The sequence below is a fragment of the Pseudophryne corroboree genome, chromosome 8 (genome assembly GCF_028390025.1).
Source record: "Pseudophryne corroboree isolate aPseCor3 chromosome 8, aPseCor3.hap2, whole genome shotgun sequence".
Taxonomy (NCBI): Eukaryota; Metazoa; Chordata; class Amphibia; order Anura; family Myobatrachidae; genus Pseudophryne; species Pseudophryne corroboree.
In genome coordinates, this window is record NC_086451.1 from 233,339,913 (window position 1) to 233,361,078 (window position 21,166).

Sequence of the window (21,166 nt, forward strand, 5' to 3'; positions counted from 1 at the left end):
TCAGTTTAAGATGTAACTAATTATATACAGGTATAACACTGCTGTTGCTTTTAGCTGCCACTTGATAACTAGCCACTTCATAAAATAGCCACTGCAGCGTCCTAATAGGCCTGGCGTCCTATGCTATACTGAATAAATAAGTCTACAAACACATGTCCTTTCTGATTACAACCCCCTCCCCCACACAGCAAACCTCCACCAAAAGGTGTTAATCAACTACCAAATGTGAGGTTTGTAAACCCCAGTCAATCACTATAAATTTTTGCACACTACAGATATTAATCCACTTAAAACAATTTTCTAAACATGCAATGTAATGTGCAATGGTCTGCAATAATTACCAAATAGATCTTTACTAAGAGAGTAGCTATGGTCTGCAATAGTTACCAAATAGATCTTTACTAATAGAGTAACAATGGTCTGCAATAATTATTAAATAGATCTTTACTAAAAGAGTAGCAATGGTCTGCAATAATTACCAAATAGATTTTTACTAAGAGAGTAGCAATGTCTGCAATAATTACCAAATAGATCTTTACTAAGAGAGTAGCAATGGTCTGCAATAATTATAAAATAGATCTTTACTAAAAGAGTAGCAATGGTCTGCTATAATTACCAAATAGATCTTTACTAAGAGAGTAACAATGGTCTGCAATAATTACCTGTTGATGAGAAGGAGAGACAGGAGTCAATTTTGAATATCAGTTGATGTTGTAACTAATGATATACAGGTATAACACTGCTGTTGTTTTTAGCTGCCACTTGATAACTAGCCACTTCATAAAATTGCCACTGCAGCGTCCTAATAGGCCTGGCGTCCTATGCTATACTGAATAAATAAGTCTACAAATACATGTCCTTTCTGATTACAACCCCCTCCCCCACACAGCAACCCTCCAACAAAAGGTGTTAATCAACTACCAAATGTGAGTTTGTAAACCCCAGTCAATCACTATAATTTTTTCCACACTACAGATATTAATCCACTTAAAACAATTTTCTAAACATGCAATGTAATGTGCAATGGTCTGCAATAATTACCAAATAGATCTTTATTAAGAGAGTAGCAATGGTCTGCAATAACTACCAAATAGATCTTTAATAAGAGAGTAGCAATGGTCTGTAATAATTACCAAATAGATCTTTACTAAGAGAGTAGCAATGGTCTGCAATAATTACCAAATAGATCTTTACTAAGAGAGTAGCAATGGTCTGCAATAATTACCAAATAGATCTTTACTAAGAGATTAGCAATGGTCTGCAATAATTACCTGTTGATGAGAAGGAGAGACAGGAGTCAATTTTGAACATCAGTTGAAGATGTAACTAATGATATACAGGTATAACACTGCTGTTGCTTTTAGCTGCCACTTGATAACTAGCCACTTCATAAAATAGCCACTGCAGCGTCCTTATAGGCCTGTCGTCTTATGCTATACTGAATAAATAAGTCTACAAATACATATCCTTTCTGATTACAACCCCCTCCCCCACACAGCAACCCTCCACCAAAAGGTGTTAATCAACTACCAAATGCGAGGTTTGTAAACCCCAGTCAATCCCTATAATTTTTTCCACACTACAGATATTAATCCACTTAAAACAATTTTCTACAAATTGCAATGTAATGTGCAATGGTCTGCAATAATTACCAAATAGATCTTTATTAAGAGAGTAGCAATGGTCTGCAATAATTACCAAATAGATCTTTAATAAGAGAGTAGCAATGGTCTGTAATAATTACCAAATAGATCTTTACTAAGAGAGTAGCAATGGTCTGCAATAATTACCAAATAGATATTTACTAAGAGAGTAGCAATGTCTGCAATAATTACCAAATAGATCTTTACTAAGAGAGTAGCAATAGTCTGCAATAATTACCAAATAGATCTTTACTAAGAGAGTAGCAATGGTCTGCAATAATTACCAAATAAATCTTTACTAAAAGAGTAGCAATGGTCTGCAATAATTACCAAATAGATCTTTACTAAGAGATTAGCAATGGTCTGCAATAATTACCTGTTGATGAGAAGGAGAGACAGGAGTCAATTTTAAATATAACAGTTAAAGATGGAACTAATGATATACAGGTATAACACTGCTGTTGCTTTTAGCTGCCACTTGATAACTAGCCACTTCATAAAATAGCCACTGCAGCATCCTAATAGGCCTGGCGTCCTATGCTATACTGAATAAATAAGTCTACAAATACATATCCTTTCTGATTACAACCCCCTCCTCCACACAGCAACCCTCCACCAAAAGGTGTTAATCAATTACCAAATGCGAGGTTTGTAAACCCCAGTCAATCACTATAATTTTTTCCACACTACAGATATTAATCCACTTAAAACAATTTTCTAAAAATTGCAATGTAATGTGCAATGGTCTGCAATAATTACCAAATAGATCTTTATTAAGAGTAGCAATGGTCTGCAATAATTACCAAATAGATCTTTACTAAGAGAGTAGCAATGGTCTGCAATAATTACCAAATAGATATTTACTAAGAGAGTAGCAATGTCTGCAATAATTACCAAATAGATCTTTACTAAAAGAGTAGCAATAGTCTGCAATAATTACATAATAGATCTTTACTAAGAGAGTAGCAATGGTCTGCAATAATTATCAAACAGATCTTTACTAAAAGAGTAGCAATGATCTGCAATAATTACCAAATAGATCTTTACTAAGAGAGTAGCAATGGTCTGCAATAATTACCTCTGTATGAGAAGGAGAGACAGGAGTCAATTTTGAACATCAGTTTAAGATGTAACTAATTATATATAGGTATAACACTGCTGTTGTTTTTAGCTGCCACTTGATAACTAGCCACTTCATAAAATAGCCACTGCAGCGTCCTAATAGGCCTGTCGTCCTATGCTATACTGAATAAATAGGTCTACAAACACATGTCCTTTCTGATTACAACCCCCTCCCCCACACAGCAACCCTCCACTAAAAGGTGTTAATCAACTACCAAATGTGAGGTTTGTAAACCCCAGTTAATCACTATTCATTTTTGCACACTACAGATATTAATCCACGTAAAACAATTTTCTAAAAATTGCCATGTAATGTGCAATGGTCTGCAATAATTACCAAATAGATCTTTAATAAGAGAGTAGCAATGGTCTGCAATAGTTACCAAATAGATCTTTACTAATAGAGTAACAATGGTCTGCAATAATTACCAAATAGATCTTTACTAAGAGAGTAGCAATGGTCTGCAATAATTACCAAATAGATCTTTACTAAGAGAGTAGCAATGGTCTGCAATAATTACCAAATAGTTAATAAGAGAGTAGCAATGTCTGCAATAATTACCAAATAGATCTTTACTAAGAGAGTAGCAATAGTCTGCAATTATTACCAAATAGATCTTTACTAAGAGAGAAGAAATGGTCTGCAATAATTACCTGTTGACAAGAAGGAGAGACAGGAGTCAATTTTGAATATCAGTTGAGGATGTAACTAATGATATACAGGTTTAACACTGCTGTTGCTTTTAGCTGCCACTTGATAACTAGCCACTTCATAAAATAGCCACTGCAGCATCCTAATAGGACTGTCGTCCTATGCTATACTGTATAAATAAGTCTCCAAATACATGTCCTTTCTGATTACAACCCCCTCCCCCACACAGCAACCCTCCACCAAAAGGTGTTAATCCACTACCAAATGTGAGGTTTGTAAACCCCAGTCAATCACTATCATTTTTTCCACACTACAGATATTAATCCACTTAAAACAATTTTCTAAACATGCAATGTAATGTGCAATGGTCTGCAATAATTACCAAATAGATCTTTATTAAGAGAGTAGCAATGGTCTGCAATAATTATTAAATAGATCTTTAATAAGAGAGTAGCAATGGTCTGTAATAATTACCAAATAGATCTTTACTAAGAGAGTAGCAATGGTCTGCAATAATTACCAAATAGATCTTTACTAAGAGAGTAGCAATGGTCTGCAATTATTACCAAATAGATATTTACTAAGAGAGTAGCAATGTCTGCAATAATTACCAAATAGATCTTTACTAAGAGAGTAGCAATAGTCTGCAATAATTACCAAATAGATCTTTACTAAGAGAGTAGCAATGGTCTGCAATAATTACCAAATAGATCTTTAATAAGAGAGTAGCAATGGTTTGTAATAATTACCAAATATATCTTTACTAAGAGAGTAGCAATGGTCTGCAATAATTACCAATTAGATCTTTACTAAGAGAGTAACAATGGTCTGCAATAATTACCAAATAGATCTTTACTAAAAGAGTAGCAATGGTCTGCAATAATTACCAAATAGATTTTTACTAAAAGAGTAGCAATGGTCTGCTATAATTACCAAATAGATCTTTACTAAGAGAGTAACAATGGTCTGCAATAATTACCTGTTGACAAGAAGGAGAGACAGGAGTCAATTTTGAATATCAGTTGATGTTGTAACTAATGATATACAGGTATAACACTGCTGCTGTTTTTAGCTGTCACTTGATAACTAGCCACTTCATAAAATAGCCACTGCAGCGTCCTAATAGGCCTGGCGTCCTATGCTATACTGAATAAATAAGTCTACAAATACATGTCCTTTCTGATTACAACCCCCTCCCCCACACAGCAACCCTCCACCAAAAGGTGTTAATCAACTACCAAATGTGAGGTTTGTAAACCCCAGTCAATCACTATAATTTCTCTGTCCTCCATCTGGGGGACGCTGCGCCGTTACTTGTGGGTTAGAGGTGTGTGGTAGTGGAGTTTGGCACAGAACTATCAAAAGCTGACTCCTCCCCCCTCTAACCCCTCCCATCTCCATCCTGCTCAGCCCTGTTCAGTTTTAGTTTTGTGCCTGTGGGGTACAGACACAGTTTTTATTTCTCTTTAGATTTTCTGTTTATTTTTATTTCTTTTGACAAGTACCTAGTCCCTGTTTACAGGTGACAGGTATAACAGTGGAAGGGGTTAGTATCCCATTCCAGACTGCTGCATGGAGGCCACTATACCTTGGTCACTGGGGCCTTCAGAGAAGAAAGCAGAATCAGGTACTGGACAGCCACAATCTGTCACTGACAGTATTGGGCTGTCCCTATTTCCTATGGGGATTTTATCCTTATCTATACAGCATGCGGCGTTTCTCTCTCCCCCCCCCCCCCCCCCGGAGCGCGCGACCGACCATCCACAGACAGCCGGATGGCTGAACTGGGATGGAATGCGGTGGGGGCGGACTGTGTTTAGGTCCGGGAGGGTGTTATTCACTCCCTAGGACCGTTGCTGTGCTGCCATGACAACCGCTCTGTGTAGCGGCGCACGGGAGCCGAACTTCCGGTTTTGCCGGAGAGAGAGAGAAGTTACGTCAGGCGGGCAGAGCCGTCTTCCCGCCCAGCTCTGCCCGCGCGCGCGCTGCTGTTCACGGTGCCATCTTCTCTGCCTGCAGACGGGGGGACGCTGTGCTACGGAGGGGGATCACACTTACACAAAAACCGCAAGTATAAGAGGGGGGGGGATCACACAAACTTGGGGGACAAGACATAGTACACCAGAGTACAGGATGACCAGTAAGCCAGAGAAACCTGCAGAGGGAAAAACAACCTCAGTGGTTTATTTCTCATGTTCACAATGTGGCACAAAGCTGGCTAAGGGAAGTGCTGACGCAGGGACCCTCTGTACATCATGCTCTGGTGCACCAGCGGCAGATCAGCAGGGCAGATCCACAGATCAGTCAATGCCCCCTTGGGTCAAGGCCATGGTGGATGCAATTTCAGATTTGCGTCAGTCAAGGTCGGAAGCAGCTTTGGCCCAGACTCAGGTGGAACCGCTGTGGGCCCAGAATATGGGAAAGTGTCTCACTGATTTGACTCAGTCTGTAAATAAATTTGTAAATTCTGCCAGTAGTTCGGCGGCTTCTAAGCGAACGCAGCCGTTGCCCGCTATTACGTTTCCGGGAGAGGAGTTGGATACTCTGACATCTCCATTGGAAGAAGGGGAGGTAGATCCTGAATGGGACAAAAATTCAGCTTGGGAAGATGAGGAATTATCTACTAGTTCAGGTGTTAGGCTACTAATCGAAGCCATTCGTCAGACCCTTAATATTCAGGATGAGGCAGTAGCCGAGACTTCTTCCCCTTTCTTCAAACGACAGAAGAGACAGGTTACTGCCTTCCCTTCTTACTCGCACTTTGCGGATATTTTAAAAGAACCCTGGCTAAAACCGGATTCTCGTTTCCAGGCTCCTAAAAAGTTAAAATTTCTATATCCTTTTACAGAGGAGGATACAAAATTTTGGGAGACTGCCCCAAAGGTAGACGCTCCTATTTCGCATTTAGCAAAAGCTACGGTTATTCCGTCAGTACAGTCTGTGACTTTAAAAGACTCTACCGATAGGAAGATAGAAGCATTACTAAAATCTATGTTTTCCTTATCAGGTGTCTCTCTCCGTCCAGTTCTGGCGAGTGCCTGGGTGCTTAAAGCCGTAGATGAGTGGCTTGCACAGGTTGTATCTGGGATGCAGTCAGACGATCCGACGGAGGCCATTCAATTAGCAGAACAGATTTCTGAGGCCCTTACTTACGTGGGTGAGGCCTTATTGGATTCGGTGGCGCTACAGTCCCGTGTTTCTGCCTTAACAGTATCCGCAAGACTGTCTCTTTGGCTTAGGGTTTGGAATGCTGATTCGGACTCAAAGCAGACCTTGACGGCAGTTCCTTTTGAAGGCGAGTTTCTCTTTGGATCAGAGTTAAAGAAGATCATTTCAGATACTACGGGAGGAAAGAGCCCTTTCCTTCCGTCTGCTCCTAACAAACCAAAACCTATAAGATTTCGGTCCTTTCGTACGCAGGGCAGAGGTAACTTCCAGCCCTTTCGGCCCTTCTCCAGATTTCCACGGAGGGGATCATTCAGAGGTAGAGGAGCTCAGGCTACTCGCAGACCGGCCAGTAAGCCTGCCGACAAGCCTGAGGCATGACGCTTCGGGCCCTCTGGAGGGATCAATACAGGTTGGGGCTCGTTTACTTCACTTCAGGGAAGTGTGGCTCCTATCGAAACCAGATCGGTGGGTAATGGGGGTCATTTCCAGAGGATATATGTTGGACTTCGAAGAGACAGTCCCAACCCGACTATTTGTCACACCTCTCCCAGACGACCCCTCCAGACGTCAAGCTCTCCTTCAGGCAACAGCAACATTATTACAAAATGGAGTAATCCTTTCGGTCCCAGCTCCTCAGAGAGGTCGGGGCTTTTACTCGGGTCTTTTTCTCGTGGACAAGCCGGACGGTTCGTTTCGACCCATTCTAAATCTAAAAGCTCTCAATCCGTACCTCTCATCCCAAAAATTCAGGATGGAATCCATTCGCTCCATTATCGCAGCCATGGAGCCAGGGGAATATTTGGCTTCAATAGACATAAAGGACGCATACCTACATGTTCCAATTTGGATAGGACATCAATCCCTTCTGAGATTTGCAGTAGGGCCGTGGCATTTTCAGTTTCGGGCCCTTCCTTTTGGTCTCTCTACGGCTCCCCGGGTTTTTACGAAGGTCCTGGGTCATGTCGTCGCAGTTCTCCGTTGCAAAGGGGTCAACATCACCCCATACTTGGACGACCTGTTGATCAAGGCACCGTCACCGGAGATTCTCACTCAGAACCTGCATCTAACGACAGAGACTCTACAGTCGTTCGGGTGGATAATCAATTTTCCAAAGTCGTCTTTACTCCCGTCACAGAAAATGGTTTTTCTGGGTCTTCTATTCGACACCAACAGCCAGAGGGTGTTTCTTCCTACAGACAAGATTCAGGACTTACAAGCCAGAATCAGAACCCTGTTAAAATTGCCGGCAGTGTCAGTCCTCAGATGCATGCAGGTACTGGGCAAGATGGTGTCCTCGTTCGAGGCAGTTCCATACGCCAGATTTCATGCCCGACCTCTTCAAGCTCAGATTCTCCACTGTTGGACTCGGACGGATTCACGTCTCGAACTGCAGTTGATACGCTTGTCGATAAGGACTCGTCAGTCGCTCTACTGGTGGCTTCACAGTCACAATCTGAGGAAGGGTGCGCCGTTCACGGTCTGGTCTTGGATGATGGTAACCACGGACGCAAGCCTCAGTGGTTGGGGAGCAGTGTTCCAGACTCATCATTTACAGGGGCGCTGGAGCACTCAAGAGTCAAAACTACAGATCAACATTCTGGAATTGAGAGCGATCCGGTATGCTCTCATTCGGATTCAGACCATGGTGCAAGGCCATCCAGTTCGGGTGCAATCCGACAATGCCACGGCAGTGGCTTACATCAACAAACAGGGAGGAACTCGCAGCTGGTCCGCAATGAGAGAGGTTGCTCAGATTCTCACGTGGGCGGAGCATTGGATTCCCGTGATTTCAGCAATTCACATTCCGGGAGTCGAAAACTGGGAGGCAGATTTTTTGAGTCGTCACACGATTCATCCGGGAGAATGGGAACTTCACCAGGAAGTGTTTCTTTCTCTAGTGGATCGCTGGGGAATGCCAGACATAGACTTGATGGCGTCACGCCTCAACAAAAAAACTTCCTCTTTACGGATCAAGAACTCAGGATCCTCAAGCATTTCTGATCGATGCACTAACAGCTCCAAGGCAATTTCAGCTGGGTTACGTGTTCCCGCCAATTCCATTGCTTCCACGTCTACTCCAACGCATTCGGCGAGAAGGCCTTGCAGTAATTCTGGTGGCTCCGGATTGGCCGCGCCGATAGTGGTACACTCTTCTAAGCAGCATGGTCGTCGGAGATCCCTTTCGCCTCCCTCTGCGACCAGATCTTCTTCTTCAAGGACCTTGTCGCCACCCAGATTTAAATCGGCTGGCTTTGACGGCTTGGTTCTTGAATCCAACATTTTGAAGGCAAAGGGTCTTTCTCGTGCGGTTGTTCAGACAATGATTCGGGCTAGAAAACCGGTGACTTCTGGCATTTACCATAGAGTATGGCGTATTTACATTGCTTGGTGCGAGAAAAGGAACTTGACTCCGCATTTGTTTAGACTTCCTCGCCTGCTCTCCTTTCTCCAGGAGGGTCTTGACAAGGGTTTAAAACTTTCTTCCCTAAAGGGTCAGGTTTCGGCCTTGTCGGTTCTTTTTCAAAAGAAATTAGCAATCATCCCAGAGGTTCAAACATTCCTGCAGGGAGTACTTCGAATTCAACCACCTTTTGTTCCTCCGATTCCTCCCTGGGATTTAAACTTGGTACTTAAGGCCCTTCAAAATTCTCCATTTGAACCTCTAGAATCTGTGGAACTACGTTATCTAACACAAAAAGTTGTTTTTCTTTTGGTTATTGCCTCAGCTAGACGAGTGTCTGAGTTGGCGGCTCTTTCTTGCAGGCCGCCCTTGTTAGTGTTTCATGAAAATCGGGTGGTTCTGCGGACAAAGCCTTCATTTCTTCCAAAGGTTGTTTCAGCATTCCATTTAAATCAGGACATCGTTCTTCCAGCTTTTAATCCGTCATCTTCTCAGGGGGAAGATTCCCATTTGGCTCTCTTGGATGTTGTTCGGGCCTTACGTATTTATTTGTCTCGCACGGAGTCTTTCCGTCGTACGGATTCCTTGTTGGTATTGATTGATGCTCCCAAACGAGGTTGGCCTGCCTCTAAGAACACTGTGGCCCGTTGGGTAACTTTGGCCATCAGACAGGCTTACGTGTCCTCAAACGTTTCGGTCCCTGACTCAATTAGGGCTCATTCGACTAGAGCAGTTGGAGCGTCTTGGGCTGTTCGCGGTGGTGCATCTGTTGAGCAACTATGCAGGGCGGCGACCTGGTCGTCAGTCCATACGTTCACAAAGTTTTACCGGTTTCATACGGTTGGTTTGGAGACTGCCTCTGTTGGGCGTCGTATTTTACAGACGGCTATGCCGTCAACGTCTCCCTCCTCTCATTAGCTTGCTTTGGGAAGTCCCACAAGTAACGGCGCAGCGTCCCCCAGATGGAGGACAGAGAAATTGGGATTTTTGTTTACTTACCGTAAAATCTCTTTCTCTGAGTCCATCTGGGGGACGCTGCGATCCCTCCCATAGTTTGTCTGGTTTAATTGGTTAATTTTTTATTCTGGTCTATCTCCATTGGCTTGGCTAAACGTTAACTGAACAGGGCTGAGCAGGAAGGAGATGGGAGGGGTTAGAGGGGGGAGGAGTCAGCTTTTGATAGTTCTGTGCCAAACTCCACTACCACACACCTCTAACCCACAAGTAACGGTGCAGCGTCCCCCAGATGGACTCAGAGAAAGAGATTTTACGGTAAGTAAACAAAAATCCCAATTTTTTCCACACTACAGATATTAATCCACTTAAAAAAAATTCTAAACATGCAATGTAATGTGCAATGGTCTGCAATAATTACCAAATAGATCTTTATTAAGAGAGTAGCAATGGTCTGCAATAATTACCAAATAGATCTTTACTAAGAGAGTAGCAATGGTCTGCAATTATTACCAAATAGATATTTACTAAGAGAGTAGCAATGTCTGCAATAATTACCAAATAGATCTTTACTAAGAGAGTAGCAATAGTCTGCAATAATTACCAAATAGATCTTTACTAAGAGAGTAGCAATGGTCTGCAATAATTATCAAATAGATCTTTATTAAGAGAGTAGCAATGGTCTGTAATAATTACCAAATAGATCTTTACTAAGAGATTAGCAATGTCTGCAATAATTACCAAATAGATCTTTACTAAGAGAGTAGCAATAGTCTGCAATAATTACCAAATAGATCTTTACTAAGAGAGTAGCAATGGTCTGCAATAATTATCATATAGATCTTTACTAAAAGAGTAGCAATGGTCTGCAATAATTACCAAAAAAATCTTTACTAAGAGAGTAGCAATGGTCTGCAATAATTACCTGTTGATGAGAAGGAGAGACAGGAGTCAATTTTGAACATCAGTTGAAGATGTAACTAATGATATACAGGTATAACACTGCTGTTGTTTTAGCTGCCACTTGATAACTAGCCACTTCATAAAATAGCCACTGCAGCGTCCTAATAGGCCTGTCGTCATATGCTATACTGAATAAATAAGTCTGCAAACACGTCCTGACTACAACCCCCTCCCCCACATAGCAACCCTCCACCAAAAGGTGTTAATCAACTACCAAATGTGAGGTTTGTAAACCCCAGTCAATCACTATTAATTTTTGCACACTACAGATATTAATCCACGTAAAACAATTTTCTAAAAATTGCAATGTAATCTGCAATGGTCTGCAATAATTACCAAATAGATCTTTACTAAGAGAGTAGCAATGGTCTGCAATAGTTACCAAATAGATCTTTACTAAGAGAGTAGCAATGGTCTGCAATAATTATCAAATACATCTTTACTAAAAGAGTAGCAATGGTCTGCAATAATTACCAAAAAAATCTTTACTAAGAGAGTAGCAAGGGTCTGCAATAATTACCTCTGGATGAGAAGGAGAGACAGGAGTCAATTTTGAACATCAGTTGAAGATGTAACTAATTATATACAGGTATAACACTGCTGTTGCTTTTATTAGCTGCCACTTGATAACTAGCCACTTCATAAAATAGCCACTGCAGCGTCCTAATAGGCCTGTCATCCTATGCTATACTGAATAAATAAGTCTACAAACACATGTCCTTTATGATTACAGCCCACTCCCCCACACAGCAACCCTCCACCGAAAGGTGTTAATCAACTACCAAATGTGAGGTTTGTAAACCCCAGTCAATCACTATAAATTTTTGCACACTACAGATATTAATCCACTTAAAACAATTTTCTAAACATGCAATGTAATGTGCAATGGTCTGCAATAATTACCAAATAGATCTTTATTAAGAAAGTAGCAATGGTCTGCAATAATTACCAAATAGATATTTACTAAGAGAGTAGCAATGGTCTGCAATAATTACCAAATAGATCTTTACTAAGAGGGTAGCAATTGTCTGCAATAATTACCAAATAGATATTTACTAAGAGAGTAGCAATGTCTGCAATAATTACCAAATAGATCTTTACTAAGAGAGTAGCAATAGTCTGCAATAATTACCAAATAGATCTTTACTAAGAGAGTAGCAATGGTCTGCAATAATTATCAAATAGATCTTTATTAAAAGAGTAGCAATGGTCTGCAATAATTACCAAAGAGATATTTACTGAGAGAGTAGCAATGGTCTGCAATATTTACCAAATAGATCTTTACTAAGAGAGTAGCAATGGTCTGCAATAATTACCAAATAGATCTTTACTAAAAGAGTAGCAATGGTCTACAATAATTACCAAATAGATATTTACTGAGAGAGTAGCAATGGTCTGCAATAATTACCAAATAGATCTTTATTAAGAGAGTAGCAGTGGTCTGCAATAATTACCAAATAGATCTTTAATAAGAGAGTAGCAATGGTCTGTAATAATTATCAAATAGATCTTTACTAAGAGAGTAGCAATGGTCTGCAATAATTACCAAATAGATCTTTACTAAGAGAGTATCAATGGTCTGCAATAATTACCTGTTGACCAGAAGGAGATACAGGAGTCAATTTTAAATATCAGTTGATGTTGTAACTAATGATATACAGGTATAACACTGCTGTTGTTTTTAGCTGCCACTTGATAACTAGCCACTTCATAAAATAGCCACTGCAGCATCCTAATAGGCCTGTCGTCATATGCTATACTGAATAAATAAGTCTACAAACACCTCCTCTCTGACTACAACCCCCTCCCCCACACAGCAACCCTCCACCAAAAGGTGTTAATCAACTACCAAATGTGAGGTTTGTAAACCCCAGTCAATCACTATTCATTTTTGCACACTACAGATATTAATCCACGTAAAACAATTTTCTAAAAATTGCAATGTAATGTGCAATGGTCTGCAATAATTACCAAATAGATCTTTACTAAGAGAGTAGCAATGGTCTGCAATAATTACCAAATAGATCTTTAATAAGAGAGTAGCAATGGTCTGTAATAATTACCAAATAGCTCTTTACTAAGAGAGTAGCAATGGTCTGCAATAATTACCAAATAGATCTTTACTAAGAGAGTAGCAATAGTCTGCAATAATTACCAAATAGATCTTTACTAAGAGAGTAGCAATGTTCTGCAATAATTACCAAATAGATCTTTAATAAGAGAGTAGCAATGGTCTGTAATAATTACCAAATAGCTCTTTACTAAGAGAGTAGCAATGGTCTGCAATAATTACCAAATAGATATTTACTAAGAGAGTAGCAATGTCTGCAATAATTACCAAATAGCTCTTTACTAAGAGAGTAGCAATAGTCTGCAATAATTACCAAATAGATCTTTACTAAGAGAGTAGCAATGGTCTGCAATAATTACCAAATAGATCTTTAATAAGAGAGTAGCAATGGTCTGTAATAATTACCAAATAGCTCTTTACTAAGAGAGTAGCAATGGTCTGCAATAATTACCAAATAGATATTTACTAAGAGAGTAGCAATGTCTGCAATAATTACCAAATAGATCTTTACTAAGAGAGTAGCAATAGTCTGCAATAATTACCAAATAGATCTTTACTAAAAGAGTAGCAATGGTCTGCAATAATTACCAAATAGATCTTTACTAAGAGAGTAGCAATGGTCTGCAATAATTACTAAATAGATATTTACTAAGAGAGTAGCAATTGTCTGCAATAATTACCAAATAGATCTTTATTAAGAGAGTAGCAATGGTCTGCAATAATTACCAAATAGATCTTTAATGAGAGAGTAGCAATGGTCTGTAATAATTACCAAATAGATCTTTACTAAGAGAGTAGCAATGGTCTACAATAATTACCAAATAGATCTTTAATAAGAGAGTAGCAATGGTCTGTAATAATTACCAAATAGATCTTTACTAAAAGAGTAGCAATGGTCTGCAATAATTACCAAATAGATATTTACTAAGAGAGTAGCAATGGTCTGCAATAATTACCAAATAGATCTTTACTAAGAAAGTAGCAATGGTCTGCAATAGTTACCAAATAGATCTTTACTAATAGAGTAACAATGGTCTGCAATAATTACCAAATAGATCTTTACTAAGAGAGTAGCAATGATCTGCAATAATTATCAAATACATCTTTACTAAAAGAGTAGCAATGGTCTGCAATAATTACCAAAAAAATCTTTACTAAGAGAGTAGCAAGGGTCTGCAATAATTACCTCTGGATGAGAAGGAGAGACAGGAGTCAATTTTGAACATCAGTTGAAGATGTAACTAATTATATACAGGTATAACACTGCTGTTTCTTTTATTAGCTGCCACTTGATAACTAGCCACTTCATAAAATAGCCACTGCAGCGTCCTAATAGGCCTGTCATCCTATGCTATACTGAATAAATAAGTCTACAAACACATGTCCTTTATGATTACAACCCACTCCCCCACACAGCAACCCTCCACCAAAAGGTGTTAATCAACTACCAAATGTGAGGTTTGTAAACCCCAGTCAATCACTATAAATTTTTGCACACTACAGATATTAATCCACTTAAAACAATTTTCTAAACACGCAATGTAATGTGCAATGGTCTGCATTAATTACCAAATAGATCTTTATTAAGAAAGTAGCAATGGTCTGCAATAATTACCAAATAGATATTTACTAAGAGAGTAGCAATGGTCTGCAATAATTACCAAATAGATCTTTACTAAGAGGGTAGCAATTGTCTGCAATAATTACCAAATAGATATTTACTAAGAGAGTAGCAATGTCTGCAATAATTACCAAATAGATCTTTACTAAGAGAGTAGCAATAGTCTGCAATAATTACCAAATAGATCTTTACTAAGAGAGTAGCAGTGGTCTGCAATAATTATCAAATAGATCTTTATTAAAAGAGTAGCAATGGTCTGCAATAATTACCAAATAGATATTTACTGAGAGTAGCAATGGTCTGTAATAATTACCAAATAGATCTTTACTAAGAGAGTAGCAATGGTCTGCAATAATTACCAAATAGATCTTTACTAAGAGGGTAGCAATTGTCTGCAATAATTACCAAATAGATATTTACTAAGAGAGTAGCAATGTCTGCAATAATTGCCAAATAGATCTTTACTAAGAGAGTAGCAATAGTCTGCAATAATTACCAAATAGATCTTTACTAAGAGAGTAGCAATGGTCTGCAATAATTATCAAATAGATCTTTACTAAAAGAGTAGCAATGGTCTGCAATAATTACCAAATAGATATTTACTGAGAGAGTAGCAATGGTCTGCAATATTTACCAAATAGATCTTTACTAAGAGAGTAGCAATGGTCTGCTATAATTACCATATAGATCTTTACTAAAAGAGTAGCAATGGTCTACAATAATTACCAAATAGATATTTACTGAGAGAGTAGCAATGGTCTGCAATAATTACGAAATAGATCTTTATTAAGAGAGTAGCAATGGTCTGCAATAATTACCAAATAGATCTTTAATAAGAGAGTAGCAATGGTCTGTAATAATTATCAAATAGATCTTTACTAAGAGAGTAGCAATGGTCTGCCATAATTACCAAATAGATCTTTACTAAGAGAGTATCAATGGTCTGCAATAATTACCTGTTGACCAGAAGGAGATACAGGAGTCAATTTTGAATATCAGTTGATGTTGTAACTAATGATATACAGGTATAACACTGCTGTTGTTTTTAGCTGCCACTTGATAACTAGCCACTTCATAAAATAGCCACTGCAGCGTCCTAATAGGCCTGTCGTCATATGCTATACTGAATAAATAAGTCTACAAACACCTCCTTTCTGACTACAACCCCCTCCCCCACACAGCAACCCTCCACCAAAAGGTGTTAATCAACTACCAAATGTGAGGTTTGTAAACCCCAGTCAATCACTATTCATTTTTGCACACTACAGATATTAATCCACGTAAAACAATTTTCTAAAAATTGCAATGTAATGTGCAATGGTCTGCAATAATTACCAAATAGATCTTTACTAAGAGAGTAGCAATGGTCTGCAATAATTACCAAATAGATCTTTAATAAGAGAGTAGCAATGGTCTGTAATAATTACCAAATAGCTCTTTACTAAGAGAGTAGCAATGGTCTGCAATAATTACCAAATAGATCTTTACTAAGAGAGTAGCAATAGTCTGCAATAATTACCAAATAGATCTTTACTAAGAGAGTAGCAATGGTCTGCAATAATTACCAAATAGATCTTTAATAAGAGAGTAGCAATGGTCTGTAATAATTACCAAATAGCTCTTTACTAAGAGAGTAGCAATGGTCTGCAATAATTACCAAATAGATATTTACTAAGAGAGTAGCAATGTCTGCAATAATTACCAAATAGATCTTTACTAAGAGAGTAGCAATAGTCTGCAATAATTACCAAATAGATCTTTACTAAGAGAGTAGCAATGGTCTGCAATAATTACCAAATAGATCTTTAATAAGAGAGTAGCAATGGTCTGTAATAATTACCAAATAGATCTTTAATAAGAGAGTAGCAATGGTCTGTAATAATTACCAAATAGCTCTTTACTAAGAGAGTAGCAATGGTCTGCAATAATTACCAAATAGATATTTACTAAGAGAGTAGCAATGTCTGCAATAATTACCAAATAGATCTTTACTAAGAGAGTAGCAATAGTCTGCAATAATTACCAAATAGATCTTTATTAAGAGAGTAGCAATGGTCTGCAATAATTACCAAATAGATCTTTACTAAAAGAGTAGCAATGGTCTGCAATAATTACCAAATAGATCTTTATTAAGAGAGTAGCAATGGTCTGCAATAATTACCAAATAGATCTTTACTAAGAGAGTAGCAATGGTCTGCAATAATTACTAAATAGATATTTACTAAGAGAGTAGCAATGGTCTGCAATAATTACCAAATAGATCTTTTTTAAGAGAGTAGCAATGGTCTGCAATAATTACCAAATAGATCTTTAATGAGAGAGTAGCAATGGTCTGTAATAATTACCAAATAGATCTTTACTAAGAGAGTAGCAATGGTCTGCAATAATTACCAAATAGATCTTTAATAAGAGAGTAGCAATGGTCTGTAATAATTACCAAATAGATCTTTACTAAAAGAGTAGCAATGGTCTGCAATAATTACCAAATAGATCTTTACCAAGAGAGTAGCAATAGTTTGCAATAATTACCAAATAGATATTTACTGAAAGAGTAGCAATGGTCTGCAATATTTTCCAAATAGATCTTTACTAAGAGAGTAGCAATGGTCTGCAATAATTATCAAATACATCTTTACTAAAAGAGTAGCAATGGTCTGCAATAATTACCAAAAAAATCTTTACTAAGAGAGTAGCAAGGGTCTGCAATAATTACCTCTGGATGAGAAGGAGAGACAGGAGTCAATTTTGAACATCAGTTGAAGATGTAACTAATTATATACAGGTATAACACTGCTGTTGCTTTTATTAGCTGCCACTTGATAACTAGCCACTTCATAAAATAGCCACTGCAGCGTCCTAATAGGCCTGTCATCCTATGCTATACTGAATAAATAAGTCTACAAACACATGTCCTTTATGATTACAACCCACTCCCCCACACAGCAACCCTCCACCAAAAGGTGTTAATCAACTACCAAATGTGAGGTTTGTAAACCCCAGTCAATCACTATAAATTTTTGCACACTACAGATATTAATCCACTTAAAACAATTTTCTAAACACGCAATGTAATGTGCAATGGTCTGCATTAATTACCAAATAGATCTTTATTAAGAAAGTAGCAATGGTCTGCAATAATTACCAAATAGATATTTACTAAGAGAGTAGCAATGGTCTGCAATAATTACCAAATAGATCTTTACTAAGAGGGTAGCAATTGTCTGCAATAATTACCAAATAGATATTTACTAAGAGAGTAGCAATGTCTGCAATAATTACCAAATAGATCTTTACTAAGAGAGTAGCAATAGTCTGCAATAATTACCAAATAGATCTTTACTAAGAGAGTAGCAGTGGTCTGCAATAATTATCAAATAGATCTTTATTAAAAGAGTAGCAATGGTCTGCAATAATTACCAAATAGATATTTACTGAGAGTAGCAATGGTCTGTAATAATTACCAAATAGATCTTTACTAAGAGAGTAGCAATGGTCTGCAATAATTACCAAATAGATCTTTACTAAGAGGGTAGCAATTGTCTGCAATAATTACCAAATAGATATTTACTAAGAGAGTAGCAATGTCTGCAATAATTGCCAAATAGATCTTTACTAAGAGAGTAGCAATAGTCTGCAATAATTACCAAATAGATCTTTACTAAGAGAGTAGCAATGGTCTGCAATAATTATCAAATAGATCTTTACTAAAAGAGTAGCAATGGTCTGCAATAATTACCAAATAGATATTTACTGAGAGAGTAGCAATGGTCTGCAATATTTACCAAATAGATCTTTACTAAGAGAGTAGCAATGGTCTGCTATAATTACCATATAGATCTTTACTAAAAGAGTAGCAATGGTCTACAATAATTACCAAATAGATATTTACTGAGAGAGTAGCAATGGTCTGCAATAATTACGAAATAGATCTTTATTAAGAGAGTAGCAATGGTCTGCAATAATTACCAAATAGATCTTTAATAAGAGAGTAGCAATGGTCTGTAATAATTATCAAATAGATCTTTACTAAGAGAGTAGCAATGGTCTGCCATAATTACCAAATAGATCTTTACTAAGAGAGTATCAATGGTCTGCAATAATTACCTGTTGACCAGAAGGAGATACAGGAGTCAATTTTGAATATCAGTTGATGTTGTAACTAATGATATACAGGTATAACACTGCTGTTGTTTTTAGCTGCCACTTGATAACTAGCCACTTCATAAAATAGCCACTGCAGCGTCCTAATAGGCCTGTCGTCATATGCTATACTGAATAAATAAGTCTACAAACACCTCCTTTCTGACTACAACCCCCTCCCCCACACAGCAACCCTCCACCAAAAGGTGTTAATCAACTACCAAATGTGAGGTTTGTAAACCCCAGTCAATCACTATTCATTTTTGCACACTACAGATATTAATCCACGTAAAACAATTTTCTAAAAATTGCAATGTAATGTGCAATGGTCTGCAATAATTACCAAATAGATCTTTACTAAGAGAGTAGCAATGGTCTGCAATAATTACCAAATAGATCTTTAATAAGAGAGTAGCAATGGTCTGTAATAATTACCAAATAGCTCTTTACTAAGAGAGTAGCAATGGTCTGCAATAATTACCAAATAGATCTTTACTAAGAGAGTAGCAATAGTCTGCAATAATTACCAAATAGATCTTTACTAAGAGAGTAGCAATGGTCTGCAATAATTACCAAATAGATCTTTAATAAGAGAGTAGCAATGGTCTGTAATAATTACCAAATAGCTCTTTACTAAGAGAGTAGCAATGGTCTGCAATAATTACCAAATAGATATTTACTAAGAGAGTAGCAATGTCTGCAATAATTACCAAATAGATCTTTACTAAGAGAGTAGCAATAGTCTGCAATAATTACCAAATAGATCTTTACTAAGAGAGTAGCAATGGTCTGCAATAATTACCAAATAGATCTTTAATAAGAGAGTAGCAATGGTCTGTAATAATTACCAAATAGATCTTTAATAAGAGAGTAGCAATGGTCTGTAATAATTACCAAATAGCTCTTTACTAAGAGAGTAGCAATGGTCTGCAATAATTACCAAATAGATATTTACTAAGAGAGTAGCAATGTCTGCAATAATTACCAAATAGATCTTTACTAAGAGAGTAGCAATAGTCTGCAATAATTACCAAATAGATCTTTATTAAGAGAGTAGCAATGGTCTGCAATAATTACCAAATAGATCTTTACTAAAAGAGTAGCAATAGTCTGCAATAATTACCAAATAGATCTTTATTAAGAGAGTAGCAATGGTCTGCAATAATTACCAAATAGATCTTTACTAAGAGAGTAGCAATGGTCTGCAATAATTACTAAATAGATATTTACTAAGAGAGTAGCAATGGTCTGCAATAATTACCAAATAGATCTTTTTTAAGAGAGTAGCAATGGTCTGCAATAATTACCAAATAGATCTTTAATGAGAGAGTAGCAATGGTCTGTAATAATTACCAAATAGATCTTTACTAAGAGAGTAGCAATGGTCTGCAATAATTACCAAATAGATCTTTAATAAGAGAGTAGCAATGGTCTGTAATAATTACCAAATAGATCTTTACTAAAAGAGTAGCAATGGTCTGCAATAATTACCAAATAGATCTTTACCAAGAGAGTAGCAATAGTTTGCAATAATTACCAAATAGATATTTACTGAAAGAGTAGCAATGGTCTGCAATATTTTCCAAATAGATCTTTACTAAGAGAGTAGCAATGGTCTGCAATAATTATCAAATACATCTTTACTAAAAGAGTAGCAATGGTCTGCAATAATTACCAAAAAAATCTTTACTAAGAGAGTAGCAAGGGTCTGCAATAATTACCTCTGGATGAGAAGGAGAGACAGGAGTCAATTTTGAACATCAGTTGAAGATGTAACTAATTATATACAGGTATAACACTGCTGTTGCTTTTATTAGCTGCCACTTGATAACTAGCCACTTTATAAAATAGCCACTGCAGCGTCCTAATAGGCCTGTCATCCTATGCTATACTGAATAAATAAGTCTACAAACACATGTCCTTTATGATTACAACCCACTCCCCCACACAGCAACCCTCCACCAAAAGGTGTTAATCAACTACCAAATGTGAGGTTTGTAAACCCCAGTGAATCACTATAAATTTTTGCACACTACAGATATTAATCCACTTAAAACAATTTTCTAAACATGCAATGTAATGTGCAATGGTCTGCAATAATTACCAAATAGATCTTTATTAAGAAAGTAGCAATGGTCTGCAATAATTACCAAATAGATCTTTACTAAGAGAGTAGCAATGGTCTGCAATAATTACCAAATAGATCTTTACTAAGAGGGTAGCAATTGTCTGCAATAATTACCAAATAGATATTTACTAAGAAAGTAGCAATGTCTGCAATAATTACCAAATAGATCTTTACTAAGAGAGTAGCAATAGTCTGCAATAATTACCAAATAGATCTTTACTAAGAGAGTAGCAATGGTCTGCAATAATTATCAAATAGATCTTTATTAAAAGAGTAGCAATGGTCTGCAATAATTACCAAATA